This window comes from Eubalaena glacialis, chromosome 3, assembly GCF_028564815.1.
Source record: "Eubalaena glacialis isolate mEubGla1 chromosome 3, mEubGla1.1.hap2.+ XY, whole genome shotgun sequence".
Classification (NCBI taxonomy): Eukaryota; Metazoa; Chordata; class Mammalia; order Artiodactyla; family Balaenidae; genus Eubalaena; species Eubalaena glacialis.
The window spans coordinates 57,588,528-57,609,457 of record NC_083718.1 but is presented as its reverse complement, the minus strand read 5'-3'; the positions used below and the strand labels follow the sequence as shown (position 1 = coordinate 57,609,457).

Below are 20,930 nucleotides of genomic sequence, written 5' to 3'. Positions count from 1 at the left end.
CTTGGCACAAAGGCCAGTAAGTTGATTAAGTAAAAATGAGGGAACACGAGGATGAATGACTCCAATGATGGCTTCAGGTATACCAGCATGACAGAATTAGAGATGGACAGTGGATGGTTTAATTTTGGATGTGTTAAGTGAGCGTGGGATGAAAATACATTCAAGTAAGCATGTCTAGCCAGTGACTGAAAATTTAGGCTAAGGCACAGGAGAAAATTCAGCACATAACTGAAATAAAACTTCAGGTTCTTGAGCGCTGTCTCCAGAGATATTGAATCTATGGTTCTGGGCTAGGACCTATGAATATGCATTCTTATCATCACCCAGGTGAACCTGATGCAGGTAACCTTTTGAGAAATACTGTGATTAGTATTGTAGGGAGTATAGGAGAAATAGGTAAAATAGCCTCTTCCTTCCGTTATCTTATTCAGGGGACAGAAAGTGATATGACCCCAGCTGAGAAGTCTCCTAGGAAAAAATTATCAGTGCTTATTTGTATCTCTTTGGAACCTATCTTCAGTAAAATCTGAATTCACAAAAGGAAGCTGAGGGAATGTGATGCAATAGAATTTCCCTTTTATATCAGATAAATGTATAAAGACTATTCTGAAAGTACACAGTCCTTTCTAGTTTCTAATGGCAAGATCTTCTGGGAAAGCAGAAGAGAAAAGAGGAAGAATGGCAAAACGCACACACACCCACACACACACCCACATACACACACACAGGAAGTCAGCCAATTCAGGACAAGTAGCTAACAGGAGAAGAGAAGAGAACATTAATGAAAAATAAAAGTAAAAGTGAAATAAAAACTAAGCCCTAATAATTCCAGTCTTCTACAAAAACACTTCTCTTAAAGTAAAGTCTCATGTAGTTAAGATGGAATGGAATTACCAAGAGGAATGAACTTCCCAGACCTATTTCTAAGGTGTCTTATCTAAATACAATATTTTAGGGAAATATGGCCAGTGGTTTCCATCTTCAACTAACCCTGCCCTTTGGTAACCAATCTCCCAAAAAGATCCTCCCTAAAAAGCTTTATCTGCCTGACTCACCTGAAGGGTTTGCTTCCTGTTAGCCCTGTATGCTGTCTAACCAAATCTGTGAATGAATGACTGCTTTCTATTAAGTTTTTTTTTTTAATTTAATGTGGTTGCCCTGTAACAAGAACATAAGGGATGTGAAATAAACATGCTATTGAACAGCTAAATTGAGAAGAAAAAGGAGAAAAATATTTTCTGTCCATGTGAATGGAAGGAAAGAAATAGAAAAGTTTATGAAACGCAATAACATAGTAATGCATATAGCAGAAAATAATCTATAATCCACTGGTAAAATTAAAAGCTCCAATTTATACATTAAAACCAGAGGTAGATAGTTACCTGTGGAGAACTAATTTCTTATAATTTGAGGACAACTCTTTTCTGAAAATGTCTACCACGCTGTTTTCAATGCTGGAATTGCATCATTAGCTTTTATGCCCTTCTAGTCTTTCTGTATAAAATTACAAGCACTTTTTAGAGAAGGTAAACTAACAGCATTAATACCTTAGTAAGTCAGTCATCCTATTAAAAGAAGTTAATTTCCTTTTGCAACCCACTGCTAGCAATTTTAGTCAAAGTACTTGTAAAATACGGCCTAAGCCAATCAGAAGTATTGTAACAATGAAGAATTATAGGCAGAGCTGTATGAATGTGAATGCAAGTTACTGAATAGGATTAGTCAGCTGAAAAAAAAAAAACAAAAAACAAGATTGGGAAAAGCCAACATTGACTAGAAAAACATAAACTTGTTTTTATGTTTAGATAAGTTTATGTTTAGGTAAGTTTAGATCCACTTAAAGATCGTAAACCAAAATGATGTCTAATGCATTCTGCAAAAACAGAACAATTGATGTCATCATGAGGTGGAGACCAGGTAATATTAAAGAGCCAAAGAAAAAACACCTCACACTGAAACTGAAGCATATAACATTGCAAGTCATTTGCCCCTGGGATTTGACCATCCATGCATGTAGTGTCACATACCTAAGAGATCTGGGAACGTATGTATAGCTAGAATCAAGAAAGATTTAAAACAGTACCTTATCCACTGTAATTTGCATCAAGTCTCTTCCTAGATCATGAGTGATATTTCTTTCTGCCTAGTACCCTGAGTATACTAGGATGTACTTGCTGGCAAATCATACTATGATATCTCCTCCAATACCCACTCCTATCACCCATTGAATTCTGTAAGAAACTGGGAATGCTAAAGTAGCACTGAATTATGAATTTGTGTAAACAACCTAGAATGAAGGATGAAGAGTATTTGGGTATAATGATTATAATTAGATTTATATCAAGTTGGAAGAGAAGTTAGTTTGGGAGTCTATTCTTAACCTTTGAAGGTGATGTCAAGTAAAACAAAATATTCCATCTGCCAATATGTTTCCTCTTTTTCCTGAGTTCCTATGGTAATTCTTATATTCTAAATGTGACTACTCAGATATAGCAGGTATTTCTTTTCTCAACCCTCATTGAGTCCTCCCACACAGAGCCCTGGGCATCTTCCATTAAACCAGTTCATCAACTGCATTTGCACTTATCAATTTATTGTGAAACAGTAGAAACTGGTATTATCTCATCTTCAGTTTAGAAAAATTAGGTCAAAGCAGTAAAGCTGCTGGCCAAAATCCCAGCACTCCACCCTATGTTCCACAGCTGAGGTTGGCTAAATCTGGGTGATCTCTGATGATAGTTGAACTGATACAAGAGCATGTAATGGTTTTGAGTCAGTTAAACCCAAATCATAAATTAAAATTGAGTATCATATACCATTCTTCATTCTTCCTTTGCTGTATAATACTACATAACTCTCAAACGCTTGGTTGGTACCAAGATGTAACCAATGTTGATAATACCTCTGAAGAAATTACAAGCTGAATTCCATGCTGAAAATCTAATTGAGTACTGGTATCCACTGCAGGACCACTAGCAGTGTATGATTTTTCTGTTGCTGCCAAAACAAATTACCACAAATTTAAGAGTTTATAGTAACAGAATTTAGGCTCATTGGTTTCCCTGCCTGCATCTCAGAAGACTGAAATCAAGGTGTGAGCAGGCCTACTTTACTTTCTGGAGACTCTAGGGAATATTCTGCCTCCAGGCTCATTCAGGTTGTTGGCAGAATTGAATTCTGTGTGATCATAGGACTGATGTTCGTTTTTCTTTACTAAGAAAAGTCTCAGCTTCTAGAGGTCACCTGCATTCCTTCGCTCACAGCCCCCTTCCTCCATCACCAGCCCCAGCAGGTGGGTCAAGACCTTCTTACACCGTATCTCTCTGAATCTTCTGCCTTCTTCCTCTACTTTTTAAGGGCCTATGTGATCACATTGAACCAACCTAAATTAACCTCCCTATCTTTTTTTGGGGGGGGGGTGTGGGGGGGGCATGCTGGGAGGCTTGTGGGATCTCAGCTCCCCAACCAGATATCAAACTGGGGCCCTTGGCAGTGAAAGCATGGAGTCCTAACCACTGGACCGCCAGGGAATTCCCAACCTCCCTATCTTAAAGTCAACAAATTCCAGTTGCAAAATCTCTTTTACCTTGTACCATTAACAATTGACAGGTTCCGGGGATTAGGACGGGGACGTCTTTCCTGGGGCTTTAATCTGCCTACCACATAATCCATAATCTACTGATAAAATTAAAAGCGCACATTAATGTAGTACATTAATAGTAGGGGAAACTGTTGGCAGGGAGGAGAGATATGGAAGCTGTATGTACTCTGCTGAATATGTCTGTAAACCTAAAACTGCTCTAAATAATGAAGTCTAATAATTTTTAAAAACACATGGAAATAAAAATAAATAAATAAATTTCCAGGGGTTTGAGTATTAGATACGGGATAATTGGAGGGCAAAAATAGACAAAAATGTTAGAAGAAAACTTCCCAGACCAGAATAAAAACTTTACGGTAAGATCAAATGACCCAACAAATGCCAAACAAAAATATGAAAAAAATGTTTTTGCCAATGAGATTTCAGATCATCAGAGATAAAAAGGAAATACTAAATTATTTTCAATATAGAGGAAGTTAACTATTACTTAAGAGTAATGAGAATCAGGGACTTCCCTGGAGGTCCAGTAGTTAAGACTCCGCACTTCCATTGCAGGGGCACAGGTTCACTCCCTGGCCAGGACACAGGTTCACTCCCAGGCAAGATCCCACATGCCGCACGATGTGGCCAAAAATCTAAAAATACAGAATAAAAAAAAAATAATGAGAATCAGATTGACACTGCATGTTGTTATGGTCTGAATGCCTGTGTCCTCACCCACAAATTCATATGTTGAAATCCTAACCTCCAGTGTGATGGTATTAAGAGGTGGGGCCTTTGGGAAATGATCATGAGATCATGAGGTCATGAGGGTGGAGCCTGCATGAACGAGATTAGTGCTAGGGGCTAATTAGATTATAGATAGAGGCTTCCCTGGTGGCTCAGTGGTTAAGAACCCTCCTGCCAATGCAGGGGACATGGGTTCGAGCCCTGGTCCAGGAAGATCCCACATGCCGCAGAGCAACTAAGCCTGGGTGCCACAACTACTCAGCCTGCTCTCTAGGGCCCGCGAGCCACAACTACTGAGCCCACGTGCCACAACTACTGAAGCCCGCACGCCTAGAGCCCATGCTCCACCACAAGAGAAGCCATCACAATGAGAAGCCCGTGCACCGCAACGAAGACCCAACACAGCCAAAAATAAAAACAAATAAATAAATTAAAAACAAAAAAAAAGAAGAGATAGAGGAGCTTGCTGCCTTCTCTCTCCCTGCTCTCTGCCATGTGAGAATACAAGGAGAAGACAACCATCTACAAACCAGGAACTGGGCTCTTATCAAACACCAAATCTGCCAGCTCCTTGATCTTGGATTCCCAGTCTGCAGAAATGTGAAAAATAAATGTTTGTTGTTTAAACCATCCACTCGATGGAAATTTGTTATGGCAGCCCAAGCTAAGACAGATGTCTTATAGCTACATGCTAATAGAAAACTATGCCTTCAAAGTTCTGAAAGAAATCTATGTTGAGCCTAAAGTTTTTAAACCAGTTAAATTATCAGTCAAGTGTGAGGGCAAAATAAAAATATTTTCATACATCAAAGTACATGAAATTCTTACCACCTATTGTAGATACTGATGGTGCCCAACCCAGATTCTGTTTACCTGGCACCCAGCTGCTGAGTGTTGGCTGCTAATGGCTGACAGCTGCTTTCTTCTCTGGAGGATTGCCATTGTGGATACTGGAGCTGGGAGCAAGGGGCTCTGGAAAATTGTTCTTCTGTGTATTGGAATGTTAACCTTACTAGCCTGCTCCTATCCCTCTACCACCCCTCCCACCCTGGCAGCCAATGGCCAATGATTGACACGAGGGTAAATGAAAATCCATCCTCCTTGGGACCAACTTTGCAGTGTAGTTGGTGCTCCCGGGCTCCCTGGAGGACTAGACTGAAAGTAGTCTCCAGTTGAGACCTCAATCTTGCCTAGTTTTCTTCCCCTACCCTATCCTGTTTCCTTCACTCCTGTTCTTCTGAGAGCAAACCCTCATTAAATCACTTTCATAATAATTCCCATCTCAGGCTCTGCTTCTAGGGAACACAATCTCATGCTCTACACAGTCTGAAAAAAAAAAGATTGCTTAAGAATGAACTCCAATTTACACACCCGAGGAACTTCTTCTTCTGAACAATATGGAGTAACGTGGACCAAATTTGTCCTTCCACATGAAACAACTAAAAAGGGTACACTAAATGAAACAATGCTTTTAGATATTAGATATCAGATAGTACAGAACAGTGATCCCTGAGAAAGGGGAAAAAAGTGAGGTGAGCCCTACAACTGCCCCAGCTTACTGCCTGAAGAACAGCTCCAGGCCACACTACAGGGAGGGGGACCCAGGTCTCAGATAAGGAAAGAGAAGCGGGAGTCTGAGAAGTGGCTGAGAATCCAGTGGCTAGCGTTTTCAGGGCAGAGTTGCAGAGAGGAAAGGGCTATGCAAAGAGAGAGCTCCAACAATCTGAAGACTTTCTTCCTCAAGTCTTCAGCTCACTACTGATTAGGGCAAGCATGTGAGGAAACTGCATGAGGATAGTTAGGGAAAGAACCACCCAAAGTAGCAGGGGAACCACTCCCAAAGCTCACACAGAACGAGGAAGAGTCATTGAAATGTGAAAGTATATTGCAGCAACTAGTGCAAATTACCCTAGCTAATAATTCACAAAAATTTCAATATGCTTTTCAAATTCTTAGCGAGCACTGAAAAAAAAAGTAAGATATATAAATATTAGAGACAGTGCTAATATTATTCAGTAAATCATGCTGGGGAAATTGTTGAGAAGGATTATAAATGAAGTCCTTCACACCATGCAAAAAATATATATATATATATTCAACATAAATTGAAGATTAAATATAAAATAATTATCAAATAATAGCTAATATTTTTGATATATCATTACTGAGCCTAATATAACCTTTTTCATAACCTTGTGATATCAGTGTACTGTGACATTTAGGTCATAGTGAATGGGGTTCAGGCTTTAGAGTAAGACTGCCTGTATTTGCATCATTCCCCACCTTCATCTCTCACCCTCTTAATATTTAAACCTGAGATCACATCCTTTTTCCTTTTTTTTTACAGTGTAATTTCTTTTTAACATCTTTATTGGAGTATAATTGCTTTACAATGGTATGTTAGTTTCTGTTTTATAACAAAGTGAATCAACTATACATATACATATATCCCCATATCTCCTCCCTGTTGCATCTCCTTCCCACCCTCCCTATCCCACCCCTCTAGGTGGCCACAAAGCACCAAGCTGATCTCCCTGTGCTATGTGGCTGCTTCCCACTAGGTATCTATTTTACATTTGGTAGTATATATAAGTCCATGCCACTCTCTCACTTTGTCTCAGCCTACCCTTCCCCCTCCCTGTGTCCTCAAGTCCATTCTCTACATCTGCATCTTTATTCCTGTCCTGCCCCTAGGTTCTTCATAACCATTTTTTTTCTTTAGATGCCATATATATGTGTTAGCATACAGTATTTGTTTTTCTCTTTCTGACTTACTTCACTCTGTATGACAGACTCTAGGTCCACCCACCTCACTACAAATAACTCAATTTCGTTTCTTTTTATGGCTGAGTAATATTCCATTCTATATATGTGCCACATCTTCTTTATCCATTCATCTGTCGATGGACACTTAGGTTGCTTCCATGTCCTGCTATTGTAAATGGAGCTGCAATGAACATTGTGGTACATAACTATTTTGAATTACAGTTTTCTCAGGGTATATGCCCAGTAATGGGATTGCTGGGTCGTATGGTAGTTCTACTTTTAGTTTTTTAAGGAACCTCCATACTGTTCTCCATAGTGGCTGTATCAATTTACATTCCCACCAACAGTGCAGGAGGGTTCCCTTTTCTCCACACCCTCTCCAGCATTTATTGTTTGTAGATTTTTTGATGATGGCCATTCTGACCAGTGTCAGATGATATCTCATTATAGTTTTGATTTGCCTTTCTCTAATGATTAATGATGTTGAGCATTCTTTCATGTGTTTGTTGGCAATCTGTATATCTTCTTTGGAGAAATGTCTATTTAGGTCTTCTGCCCATTTTTGGATTGGGTTGTTTGTTTTTTTGATATTGAGCTGCATGAGCTGCTTGTAAATTTTGGAGATTAATCCTTTGTCAGTTGCTTCATTTGCAAATATTTTCTCCCATTCTGAGGGTTGTCTTTTCGTCTTGTTTATGGTTTCCTATGCTGTGCAAAAGCTTTTAAGTTTCATTAGGTCCCATTTTTTTATTTCCATTTGCCTAGGAGGTGGGTCTAAAAGGATCTTGATGTAATGTATATCATACAGTGTTCTGCCTACGTTTTCCTCTGAGAGTTTTATAGTGTCTGGCCTTACATTTAGGTCTTTAATCCATTTAGAGTTTATTTTTGTGTATGGTGTTAGGGAGTGTTCTAATTTCATTCTTTTAAATGTAGCTGTCCAGTTTTCCCAGCACCACTTATTGAAGAGGCTGTCTTTTCTCCATTGTATATTCTTGCCTCCTTTGTCGTAAATTAGGTGACCATATGTGTGTGGGTTTATCTCTGGGCTTTCTATCCTGTTCCATTGATCTATATTTCTGTTTTTGTGCCAGTACCATACTGTCTTGATTACTGTAGCTTTGTGGTCTAGTTTGAAGTCACAGAGCCTGATTCCTCCAATTCCATTTTTCTTTCTCAAGATTGCTTTGGCTATTCGGGGTCTTTTGTCTTTCCATACGAATTGTAAAATTTTTTGTTCTAATTCTGTGAAGAATGCCATTGGAAGTTTGATAGGGATTGCATTGAATCTGTAGATTGCTTTGGGTAGTATAGTCATTTTCACAATGTTGATTCTTCCAATCCAAGGACATGGTATATTTCTCCATCTGTTTATGTCATCTTTGATTTCTTATAGTTTTCTGAGTACAAGTCTTTTAACTCCTTAGGTAGGTTTATTCCTAGGTATTTTATTCTTTTTGTTGTAATGGTGAATGGTATTGTTTCCTTAATTTCTCTCTCTGATCTTTCGTTGTTGGTGTATAGGAATGCCAGAGATTTCTGTGCATTAATTTTGTATCCTGCTACTTTACCAAATTCATTGATTAGCTCAAGTAGTTTTCTGGTAGCGTGTTTAGGATTCTCTATGTATAGTATCATGTCATGTGCAAACAGTGACAGTTTTACTTTTCTGATTTGGATTCCTTTTATTTCTTTTTCTTCTGTGATTGCTGTGGCTAAAACTTCCAAAACTATGTTGAATAATAGTGGTGAGAGTGGGCAACCATGTCTTTTTCCTGATCTTAGTGGAAATGGTTTCAGTTTTTCACCACTGAGAACGATGTTGGCTGTGCGTTTGTTATATATGGCCTTTATTATGTTGAGGTAAGTTCCCTCTATGCCTACTTTCTGGAGGGTTTTTATCATAAATGGGTGTTGAATTTTGTCGAAAGCTTTTCCTGCATCTATTGAGATGATCATATGGTTTTTATCCTTCAATTTGTTAATATACATCCTTTTTTCTTACCTCTTTCATTTACCAATCTATGTACCTTTTCAATCTGAGTTATTTTATTTTTCCTTAATTCTGGAAAATTGATCATTGCATATTTCATCACATACTTCCTCCTTTTTCTTTCCTTCTAAGATTTCGATTAATTGAAATTTCAGTTAAGTACTTTTATTTCTATCCTCTCTACCTCTTACATATATATATATGTATATAATTTTATACTTATATTCTCTTTGTTTATTTTTTACCTTCTAGTAGAGTTTGTCTATCTTATCTCACTAATGTGTTTTATGGCTGCATCCATCTGCTATTATCCTATCGATTATTATACTTTTCCTACCAAATATTTTCACTTGGTTCTTTTTTTATAACTTTTGGTTCCTGAGACAGATATGATTAGTAGATAACATCCAATCATAAATTAATTACTCATTTGTAGGAGGTTCAGTGGGTCAGTCTTTCTCTATTCTTCAGTAATTATATACATTCATTCAACAAGCACTTGTCGGACACTTACCATGTGTCAACCACTGTGCTGAGTTCTGGAGATAGAGTACTTACACAAGGTTCCTTCCTCATGTGTTTTATGTGTTAGTAAAAAAATAAGTTAACATTTAAGTCAGTAGCCAAGTTCTGTGAAACAAAGTTGACTGATGGAAATGCTATTTTGATTAAGTTGGTCAAAACCATCTCTGAGACTAATGTTTGAGCAGAGATCTGAAATAAAAGAGGAAGTGGGCCAAGGGAACAGCAGGGGAGGATCATTCTAGGCAGGGATTATCAGAGCATGTGTAAAGACCCTGAGCAGGGGAAATGCTTAGTATTTGAAGCTCAAAAGCCAGTATGCTGGAGCAGCATGTTAGGGGGAGAGAGAAAGTGAGAGAAAGAGAGAGAAGAAATGAGGTCAGAAGGTAATATTAGAGGCTAAATTATATTCCTCCCCGCTCCAATTTGTATGTTGAAGCCCTAATCCCTCATCCCTCAAAATATGACATTTGGAGATAGGGTCTTTAAAGAGGTGATTAAGTTAAAATGAGGCCATTAGGGTGGGCCCTAATCCAATAAGACTGGTGTCCTTATAAGAAGAAAAAATTTGGACACACAGAGATACCAGGGGCATGTACATTGGAAAGACCACGTGAGGACACAACAAGAAGGCAGCCATCTACAAGCCAAAGAGGGAGGCCTCAAGAGAAACCAACCCTGCTGATGCCTTGATCACAGGCTTCTAGCCTCCAGAACTGTGAGACAATAAATGTCTGTCTTTTAAGCCACCCAGTCTGTGGTATTTTGTTATAGCAGCCCTAGTGAACTAATAGATGGCCAGGAGCCATTTTTAATAGTAAACTGTTACAATTTGAATAGAGATTTTATTCATAGAAACTGTGCAAAATTATATGTTCCATTTGTTTTAATGGTGTACTTGGTGGGACTTTCCAGAGAATGATGTTGTATTAAGACTCACAGTTTATTTCCATTTTTTTCCCATAAGAAAAGAATGCATAATCAATGATGTGGTGGGAATTCCCTGGTGGTCCAGTGCTTAGGACTCCACGTTATCACTGCCAAGGGCATGGGTTCAGTCCCTGGTCAGGGAACTAAGATCCCACAAGCTGGTGACATGTGGGGATCTGTGCCCTTTATCCTTTTCAGTCCATGAGACTGAGTCCATGGGAGAGAGAGCCAAAACTCAAAATTCCAGCAAATTTAACATATAATCCAGACTTAAATCAGTGAATCACATTCTTAGTGCCTCCCCCACTGTTCCCAGCAGAGTTATTGGTTCAGGAATGGATAAATTACTCAAGAAAGAAGAGCTTTTCCTGGGACGTCTAGGAAGGAGAGCTTGTTCCTTTCTCTTTGGATCTGAAGCCAAAGAAGTCATAGCTGTTGCCACCATGTTGATACCATCTTGCTACCATGTGGAACCCAAGAATGAGATCAACATAGACGAAAGCAAAATTAATAAATGGAGAGAAATGAAATTCTAACCAATCGTTTCAGCCCTGAATCATGCCATACCTGATATCAGCACTGACCCAAAGTATTTAGTTACACAGGCAATAAATTTCTTACTGCTCTCATTGCACTTAACATTGTAATCGTCAGTATCTTTCAACTAGACTGTCAGATTCTTTTTTTTTTTTTAATTTCTGCATCTCTCTTGTTTCCTGAAAGCACATTCCCAGAAAGTATAAATGAATATAAATGTATTTACATCTTTATTATATTTTGCCAAGTTACCACTTTTTAATACTGTATTCTGAAGGGGAGAAGTCACCATAAAGTAGGCAACCTTAGACAATCAGAGAAAACATGATATAAAAGAGAGAACACTTCTCATGACAAGAGAGAATAACTGGATCCCCTCCTCAGTTCTACTACCCACTAGCTGTTTGAACATGGGAAGGCCATTTAAATTTTCTGGTTCTCTATTGATTCATATGTAAAATTATAGGAACTCTCTGTCTACAAAACTCCAGAAAAATATTTATAATTTATGACATAAAAATATCAGTTTTAGTTTGACCAATCATCCATTCTGATTGCTTAGAGTGATGAAGAAACAAAAATTTTTAAAAATCAATTTGTCATCAATGGTTTTGGCAATGTGGTATCATAATTAGTGACTTCGGTAAATTAAGTATACTAACAATGTTCATAGCATATTACAACTCAGAGAGTAAATTTGAAATAAAACACTGAGTGGAATAAATAATGCTTGGACTTCCCTGGTTGTGCAGTGGTTAAGAATCCGCCTGCCAATGTAGGGGACACCGGATCGATCCCTGGTCCCTGAAGATCCCACATGCTGCGGAGCAGCTAAGCCCGTGTGCCACAACTAATGAAGCTCGCGTGCCACACCTGCTGAAGCTCACGTGCCTAGAGCCCGTGCTCTGCAACAAGAGAAGCCACCACAATGAGAAGCCTGCGCACCACAATGAAGAGTAGCTCCTGATTGCCGCAGCTAGAGAAAGCCCGCACACAGCAATGAAGACCCGATGCAGCCAAAAAATAAATTAATTAATTTAAAAAAAAATAATGCTTGGGACAGCATTGGCTTTAATGAGACAAAAGCCCATGATCTTCTCCATTTCTATCTCTCTCCAGATCCATGAAAAGTTTGAATTACTCTGACTCAGATGTTTATGATAGAGATCAGAATTTATAAACTTTCCTACACAAAATAAATGATAATTTAAAACTTGGATCTCTTGGACATAGGAAAAATTTTGTATACATTATGTATTTAAAATTTAGACTGTCAGATTCTTGATTGCAATGACTATGTCTTTTCTGGTCTATTCCCAGCATCTGGCAAAGTGTGTGGTATATAGAGGACAAGGTTCATATATTTTTTACTAAATAGATATTGAATTAAGATGCTCCCATATTTTAAAGATACCTTAAAGACTTATCCAACTTCCTTTGTGATTTTGAGTTTTTACAATATCATGAAGATAATTTCTAGTCTAGCGTGAATGCATGACTCAGAGAACTCACTAATATCCTCTTAGTATCGTGACTCCATATATTTTTGGTGGGTGATATATTTGATACACTTCCAAACACCCCCATGGCAACTGAAGTTTCAAAAATACACTCAAAAGTCATATTTTCATCCTTGTCAGTTTATATACTATATATCATCTCAGATCAGAAGCCCCAGTTGCAATCTGTTTTGGAAGTCCTTGTTTGCCTTCCTCCTACTTGGGAAGGAATACAGTCTCCAGACTGATGTTATTCATTTGTTCATTCTTTCATTCATGTGTTCAGTCAATGTATCATCAATCTACTGCTGCATAACAAATACCCACAAACTTAGACGCTTAAAACAATACCACTAACAGTCACTTGAGTCCATGACTTTACAAGCTGACAATTTCTACTGAGCTCCACTGGGAAGTTCTTCAGGTCTCACTTGGACTCTCTCCTGTGTCTGCTGGATTGGCTGGAGGCTGGATGGTATATGATGACCTCAGCTGGGACAGCAGCAATCTGCTCTACTCTATGTGGTGTCTCTATTTTATCCTGAGTATTAACTCAAGGTTAGCCATAAAACATAAAACCCTATGTTTGGGATGTCACAGAGTAGGCAATACCAAGAGAAATCATTGATGAGACTGGAATAAAAATCAAATCTGGATTTAGTGAAGTTGAGACTGTATTAGAAAGGATTATTGCAAGAGAGGGAAATGAACTATTGCAAATTGAGGAGGGAGGTTACTATCTGTAAGCAACTCCAGAGTTAGGCAAAAAGAGAAGAGTAAACAAAGCTAGAAAGAGCTAGGTGTGGGGAACAGGATGTGTGTGAATGCGTGGCACATTCAGGTAGTAGACCAGAGAATATTTTATTTTACCTGAGGCCAGTTTATTCTCAGGAGGGGATGTATACTGGCTTAGATTGAGGGTGAGCCAAAGTGTAGGGGCCTGGAGTAAGGAGACAGATTAACAGGAGGAAAAATAATGATTTTAATTATATACTTATGTGGCTTCAAAGAGGAAAAGTCAATTCTTGGTTCCTTGAGAAGAGAAAGTGTTTGGTAAATAAAGGTTACCCTGCTGTGCAGATAAGTCTCTCAAGTGAAAAAATTATCTCTAGAAATAACTCTCTTCCTGGTGTAGGCTCCATTTCTAATGTAGATTTCCTTTATAAATGTAGATTTCTCTTACAAAAGTGTATTTCTACTCTGTTTTCAGAGCTTCTCCTATATCTACAGTTTCTTAAAAATAATCAGTTCAAATTAATCCTTATGCCAAAGAGGCATATTTTGGGATGACATATTCTGCTACCCTTCAAAGTGTTACCTTGTTTTTATTATAATAAACCTCAGAAAGTCCTATTGTTGTCGAACACAAGTTCAAGAGTCCAACACACAGTGAGGCCAAACAAACCAAAATGTCAGAGTTTGGAGCAGAGAATGGTTTATTGTAAAGGCCAAGCAAAGAGAGCAGGTGGCTTATGCTCAAAAGACTTGAACTCCCCAATGGATCTCAGAGAAGAGTTTTTTTTTTATTATAAATTTCTTTATTTTTTATTCTGCTTTTTGAATTTTTGGCTGCATTGGGTCTTCATTGCTGCACACAGGCTTTCTCTAGTTGTGGCGAGCAGGGGCTACTCTTCGTTGTGGTGCGCAGGCTTCTCATTGCATTGGCTTCTCTTGTTGTGGAGAATGGGCTCTAGGTGCGTGGGCTTCGGTAGTTGTGGCATGTGGGCTCAGTAGTTGTGGCTCACAGGCTTATTTGCTCCGCAGCATGTGGGATCTTCCCGGACCAGGGCTAGAATCCATGTCCCCTGCATTGGCAGGTGGATTCTTAACCACTGCACCACCAGGGAAGTCCCCAGAGAAGAGTTTTTAAAGGCAAAATTTGGGGTGAGGGCTACAGGGTGTCTGACTTTCTACTGATTGGTTGGTGGCGAAGTAACAGGGTGGTGTTCCAGAAATCTTGTGCTCAGCCTGCAGTTACCAACCTTCACCTGGGTGGAGGGCTTAGTTCCTATAGAAGAACTCAAAGATCTATTGTTATGTATATCCCTTGAGGAGGAACCAGGACTCTGCTTTGTTTCTCCATTATTGTTTCTTGACTGCTTTTCCTTTGTTTCTGCATTCCCTCCATAATTAGTAATTGTTTGAATCTGACCTTTGGAACTCAGGGAAGCTCTAGGAGGCTGAAGCCTTTTTCCTATAAGCAAGAAAACAGGGGACATGGAAAGGCTTTTTTACCCAGGAGGGTCCCACAGGGGCCTGCTCGGTTTCACTATCTTTTAGGAATGGATAAGTATAATAGAGCCTGGGGAGAAAGTGATCCCTCATTCTGGTAAGAGAAAGCCTTGCATGTCAGTGAAGACATGATTTTTTCATACTTTCCAATGGAAACAGGCAGGTAAGCCAACTTCCCACAACTGAGTTAACTGGAGAATTTTTGGTTGTTAGGAGGGAATAATTTATAAATGTGGACATCCTGATGGCAGTAGGCAGAAAGAGAGTGAACTGAGACATTCTATTAATATCAGAGGAATCTGTGTAGGTGTCTGTGGTACTGCTGTGCCAATGACGTATTAAAGACCTAAAGGACTGCCAACTTAGGAAGTAGGGGCTATTGTGTGAGTTAAGAGAAATCCAGGGCCTTTGTCACAGCATGCTGAGAAGACTGGGGCCCAATTGTCTTTGCCCCAGCTTAGGAGCAATTGTTCCATGCCAAGAGAGGCAAGCTGAGAGGGTCTCAGGCTCTTGCTTCCCCCCCACTTCACTGAGCACTCAGTTTTTACAGCAGGGGTGTCACTCAGAGAGAAACTTGCCATTGTTCCCAACCCTAGCTTCAGAGCTTGGGCTCAGAAATTTTTCCTGGGGAGAGAAGTGGGCCATAAAACAGATAGCTCCTGATCTTTTCCCAAAGGAAATGACTTCATTTGTAGCAGAGTTTGGAGGAGTTCAAGTCTATGGGCCTGAACAGTAGAGGCTGTGATGAGAGGAAGTTGGATAGAGACCCATGCATTTAATAAGGATACAGATCAGACTGTAGGCTGGCTGGTTTACGAGAGAGGACTGAGGAACAGGACAGCTGGGAGGACTCCTTTTGGAGTCAGAAAAAAATATAGAACACTACCTTCAGAAACTATTTCTTTAAAGGAGTTACAGTTTGATGGGATTAGTTTATAGAGCAATTTATGCCCCAGGACTTCGATGCAAATAAATAAATAAATAAAGCAACTAACGAGCAGTTAGTGGAGTTGGACATCTGGGTGTGGTCAGGGAAAGAGAGGAAGAGAACAAGTTCATCCCAGAGTGACTGTGGGCATATCCAAAACTGTCACGCCTTAAGGAGCAATATGAGAAGTTTAACACTGTGTATATGTGTGTTTATGTGTGTGTGTATGCACATGAGTTGGCAGGGAGACTAGACTTCACTAAAATAATCCAGCCAATCACGTAACAAATTGAGTGGGGAGGCACTTGCTAGACTAGTGTTGCTGCTAGCAATCTGGACCAGCACAGTGGCTGAACTTAATGTCCCTTCCAAATGTGGAAAAATCTGGATGAAAATAAATGACAAATGAGAGAAGGAGAAATAATAGCTGAGAGTAAAGGAGTGTATAAGTGGGTTATGCAATGAGAGAAATCCAACCTCAAGAGAGACTCAGAGAAAGAGAATAATATTATTTCTTAGCATAATTATACCAGATGCCCAGACGGGCAAAGCTATGTTTGCCAAGACCACCCCTGCTTTTGATACCTGACAAAGTCAGATGGCAGCCTGCAAACCTGAGTCTGGGAGACGTTCTGGTCATAGGATATGTTTGATGAGCAGGATCAATGTTACTGACTAAATCAAGCCCTAATAATGTTCCAGTATCTTTGACTAGTTTTCAGGCTCCATCTATCAATACTATAAAAGATATCATTTGGGAAGGGATTTCTGAGAACTGCTTCCTACTGGAATTTCAGACCCTGTGGTGGATGGCTCCCAGCAGACTGATTACTGTGTAGCTATAAACCTTGATGAGCAAATGCTTAGAAAGGTCCCTGGTTATAATAGACAGAATACAACGGCAGCCTGCCCAACATGCCACAGTGTGGTGTGCTATGCACAAACACAATCGTCCTGGGTTTTGTGGATGGAAAGCTATAAGCAGAATGGGGAGAAACAATGGGTTCCTACTGGGATTAAAGCAGTGGGCATCATGTGGTGGATCTGGGTCCCCTGGGGAACAGTCCCACTCAGACAGGAAGGCTGTGGGAGGGCTTACGACATACTCAAACTAAATTACAGCTGGCTTTGACCAACCAACCCTATTACGGGGTGCCCAATATTTTTGGTTACAAAATATGTATCCTAACTGCACCCAGGCTGTTAATAGGCGATAACAACAACGTGCATGGTGGATTAAACAACAATGGGCCACAAGTCAGAAAAGGGGAGATAGATGCCAGTCTAGGTATCCTGGGACAAGCGGAGTTTGCTTTTAATGAGGAGCGGCATTCAGAGAAAGAAGATTTATTCACTAGAATAGGCATATTAGAGGGAGTTCTCTTCCAGGCAGAAGGTAAAGGATAAGAGGCAGCTTGGAGAGATAAAGAAGCACCAGCAAACTGCATCAGGCCGACTCCACAAGTAATGCTTGGTAATGCTAGAACCCAGGGTTGGGAAAGGGCCTGCACCCTGACCTGACAGGTCCTCTTGACTATTTTAATATGGATAGAGGCTGAAGTGCTCAGGAAGCAATGGTCCTCTATCCTAGTCCCTGAGCCTCAAGGGGGCACACCTGTGGGAATCTTAAGGCCTGCGAGCTTATGGAAGTTCTCTGTGGGCACTTGTAACTTACACCAATGTATAATGACTGTGCTTGCCCCCAGAATAAGTTGAAATAAAACATATCCTGCAGTATAGTTAGCAGGGATAGGAACTATTCTAAATACTGCTCATGTCCTCCCCTTTGGAGGAAGATGGGCTCTGCTATATTTATACACAATGAAAACCAGTCTCAGTACAAGCCTACGAGATGGGGAGGGTGATTGACTTTTCCCTCCAATTAACTTGAATTAACCCAGATAAAACTAAGCCATGGCCAGCTGTAATGATACCTGTCTTTTTATAATAATTTCTGGTATGTGGGCAAGGGTAGATCTTGTTGGGAACACAAAGCATACACCTCTGTAATCCTTACCGATTTGTTCTGTAAGGAAGCTGAATTGCACTGACCATATGGCAGTGTGGTATTGTTGGAAAGATGCAACTGCCTCATGTCAATGTGTCCTATAATACTGATATTGATGATCAAATGTATTGTGAGATTAAGTTAAAGCCTCCTCGGGATGTAATACCTAAGGAGGAACTAGATCTAGCTAACCATAAGCTGATTTCTGTGCTAAATAGTTCTGCACAAGTTTATCATAAGGTATAAATAGCAATAGATCAAGGGAAAAAAATAATCAAACTAATGCAAGAATATGAAATATGAAGATGTTTATAATGGTTTTATAGGATGAATTAGTTGAATTAGTTGTTTCTTTAAATTAGTTGAATTAGTTGTTTCTTTAAATCTGTCCCTACCCCACACTGGCTTCTTCAAACGTTAGGCATATTTGTATTGGTTCTGTTAAACAACAGGTCTGAAATGGAGTCACTTGTGTTAAGGCCCCACATCAGCAAACCAAGACTTAATACCTAACCTAATTGCAGTTACAACCTCCCGCAGAAGTGTAACCTTTAATGAGTCAACCTGGAATTACCTGGTTAGCACTGAGGTATTTGGCCAACAGGCCCTTCCGTTCCCATTAGGAGAGTGGCCTTACCTAAAACAATGCATTCTTTGCTAATAATTTCCTTTTTCCTGCTCCCTCTCTGCCTTAAAAAAACTGAAAACCTTTCCTTTTCTGCAGCTAGATGAAGCTCCTTCTGTTTGCTAGGTTGGATGGTGCCCATTTCATGAGTCATTTAATGAAGCCAACTGGATCTTCAAATTTCCTCACTTGAATTTTTGTTATTTAACAGTAAGTACTATTGCTAGAACTGTTCTATAGTGTAAATGTTACACCAAATGTAAGTGCTTTGATAGGTATGATCATTTTGCTGTAAGGGATCTGTGTTCAAAAACTAGGGGGTGGCCCGTGATATTGAGATATAATAAGAAATATATATTTTGGTGCTTGTCTGTGATTCCTGCCTCTCAGCTCTCAAAACTTGTATTTTCCGAAGTGATTAGAGCAGTAGGGGCATCTTTTGTTTTATTTGGTTTTTGTCTTTGATTCCTGCAATAGTTTTAGAGTGATAAAGGTAAACTGGGTGCATTTTGTTATTCATAACAAACCGTTTCAAACACACCTGAGTTTATGTGAGTGAGGACATTTTTGGAAAGCCTCTAGATAACCTAAGGATGGGGGTGGGTTGCCAGGGGAACCAATCAGGGTAATTAGAGGGTTGAAAAGCAGGTTGGTGAACAAGAACGCATCCATGTGTCAGGAGGGTGGCATACCACAAACTCCATGGGGACAGCAGCTCCTGAACTTGGAACCCTTTGGGACCTTGCCCTACCTGTTTCTCCATCTGGCTGTTCATTTGTATCCTTTAATATCCTTTGTAATAAATTGGTAATCTAGTAAGTAAACTGATTTCCTGAGTTCGTGAGGTGCTCTAGCAAATTAATCAAACCTGAGGAGGTTGTGGAACCCTCTGATTTATAGCCAGTCAGTCCTTCAGAAGTACAGGTAATATGCTGAACTTGGTAAGTAGTATCTAAAGTGAGGCGGGGAAGGAAGGGGGCAGTCTTGTGAGGCTGTGTCCTTAACCTGTGGGATCTGATGTTGACTCCAGGTAGATACAAAACTGAATTAAATTGTAGGGCACCCAGCTGGCGTTGCACAATTGCTTGCTGTGGGGAAAACTCCCAAATACGGTGACTAAAAGTGAAATAGTACTGAAAGTACACACGTATTCAGTGAGTAGTGAGTAAAGAAGACTTTTATATACATAAATAAAAAACAATTCACGGTCTCCGCTGGAGAGTCGCCTCGATTTCCTGCTTCAACAGTGCTTGGAGGGAGCCCGCCTCGTCACCGCCTCAAGGGCCTTCACGTCCGCTCCAGCACCCGAGCCTCTTCTCCTCAGCTGCCTGCAGGGAGGACCGCGGTCCCCTCGCAGGTGCGCCAGAGCTGCCATTTGGACTCGGAGGCCGCCATCAACCGCCAGCTCAACCTGGAGCTCTACGCCACCTGTCCATGTCAGACTACTTTGACAGCGATGACGTCGCTTTGAAGAACTTTGCCAAATACTTTCTTCACCAATCTCCTGAGGAGAGGGAACATGCTGAGACACTGATGAAGCTGCAGAACCAGAGAGGTGGCGGAATCTTCCTTCAGGATATCAAGAAACCAGACTGTGAAGACTGGGAGAATGGGCTGAATGCAATGGAATGTGCGCTACACTTGGAAAAAATTGTAAATCAGTCACTACTGGAACTGCACAAAATGGCCACTGACAAAAATGACCCCCATTTGTGTGACTTTATTGAGACCCATTACCTGAGTGAGTAGGTGAAATCCATTAAAGAATTGAGTAACCATGTAACCAACTTGCGAAAGATGGGGGCCCTTCCGAATCTGGCATGGCAGAGTTATCTCTTTGACAAGCACGCCCTGGGAAACAGTGACAACGAGAGCTAAGCTTTAGGCTGGCTTCCTGTAGCCATGGGTGACTTCCCTGGTCACCAAGGCAGTGCATGCATGCTTGAGTTTCCTTTACCTTTTCTATAAGTTGTACCAAAACATCTACCTAAGTTTTTTCGTTAGTACCATTCTTTCAAATAGAGTAATTTGGTACCCACCCCCCTCTTAAAAAAAAAAAAGAAAAGAAAAAAAAAGCAAATAACAAAAATAGCCCTGGAAAGGGGCTGGGAGGACCAGTATTGCAGTATAGCAGTTGCTGCAATATATTATGAAAAATGTCTATTTTTCAACAAAAAAGTTTGTGGCGTGCAAAAAAACAGGAAATTGTGACCTATACATACAACTGAAACTGTCTGTGAGAGTAAGTAGATGAGAGATTTAAGAGAAAAAGACTTCAAAGTAGCCATTATAAATATGCTCATGGAACTAAACGAAAGCATGATTAAAGATGTAAGGAAGATATGATGACAGTGTGGCATCAAATAGAATAACAATAATGAGATAGAAATTATAAAGAAAAGCCAAATGCAAATTCCTTTGAATTTGAAGTTGAAAGTGTTGATGGAAAAAAAAATGCACAACCTAAAAGTTGAGGATTATGCTTTATTCGGCGGACTTGCTGAAGACTCAGCTACAGGAGGCAACCTCTCAGATAGCTCTGGGGACTACACTGAAGAGG

At 39.9% G+C, this 20,930-nt stretch overlaps 1 pseudogene; it reads left to right on the top strand.

The window, feature by feature from the left end:
• The first annotated feature begins 51 nt into the window (after positions 1–51).
• On the top strand, positions 52–20,248 carry LOC133087003 (ferritin heavy chain-like; annotated as a pseudogene).
• Positions 20,249–20,930: the final 682 nt, after the last annotated feature.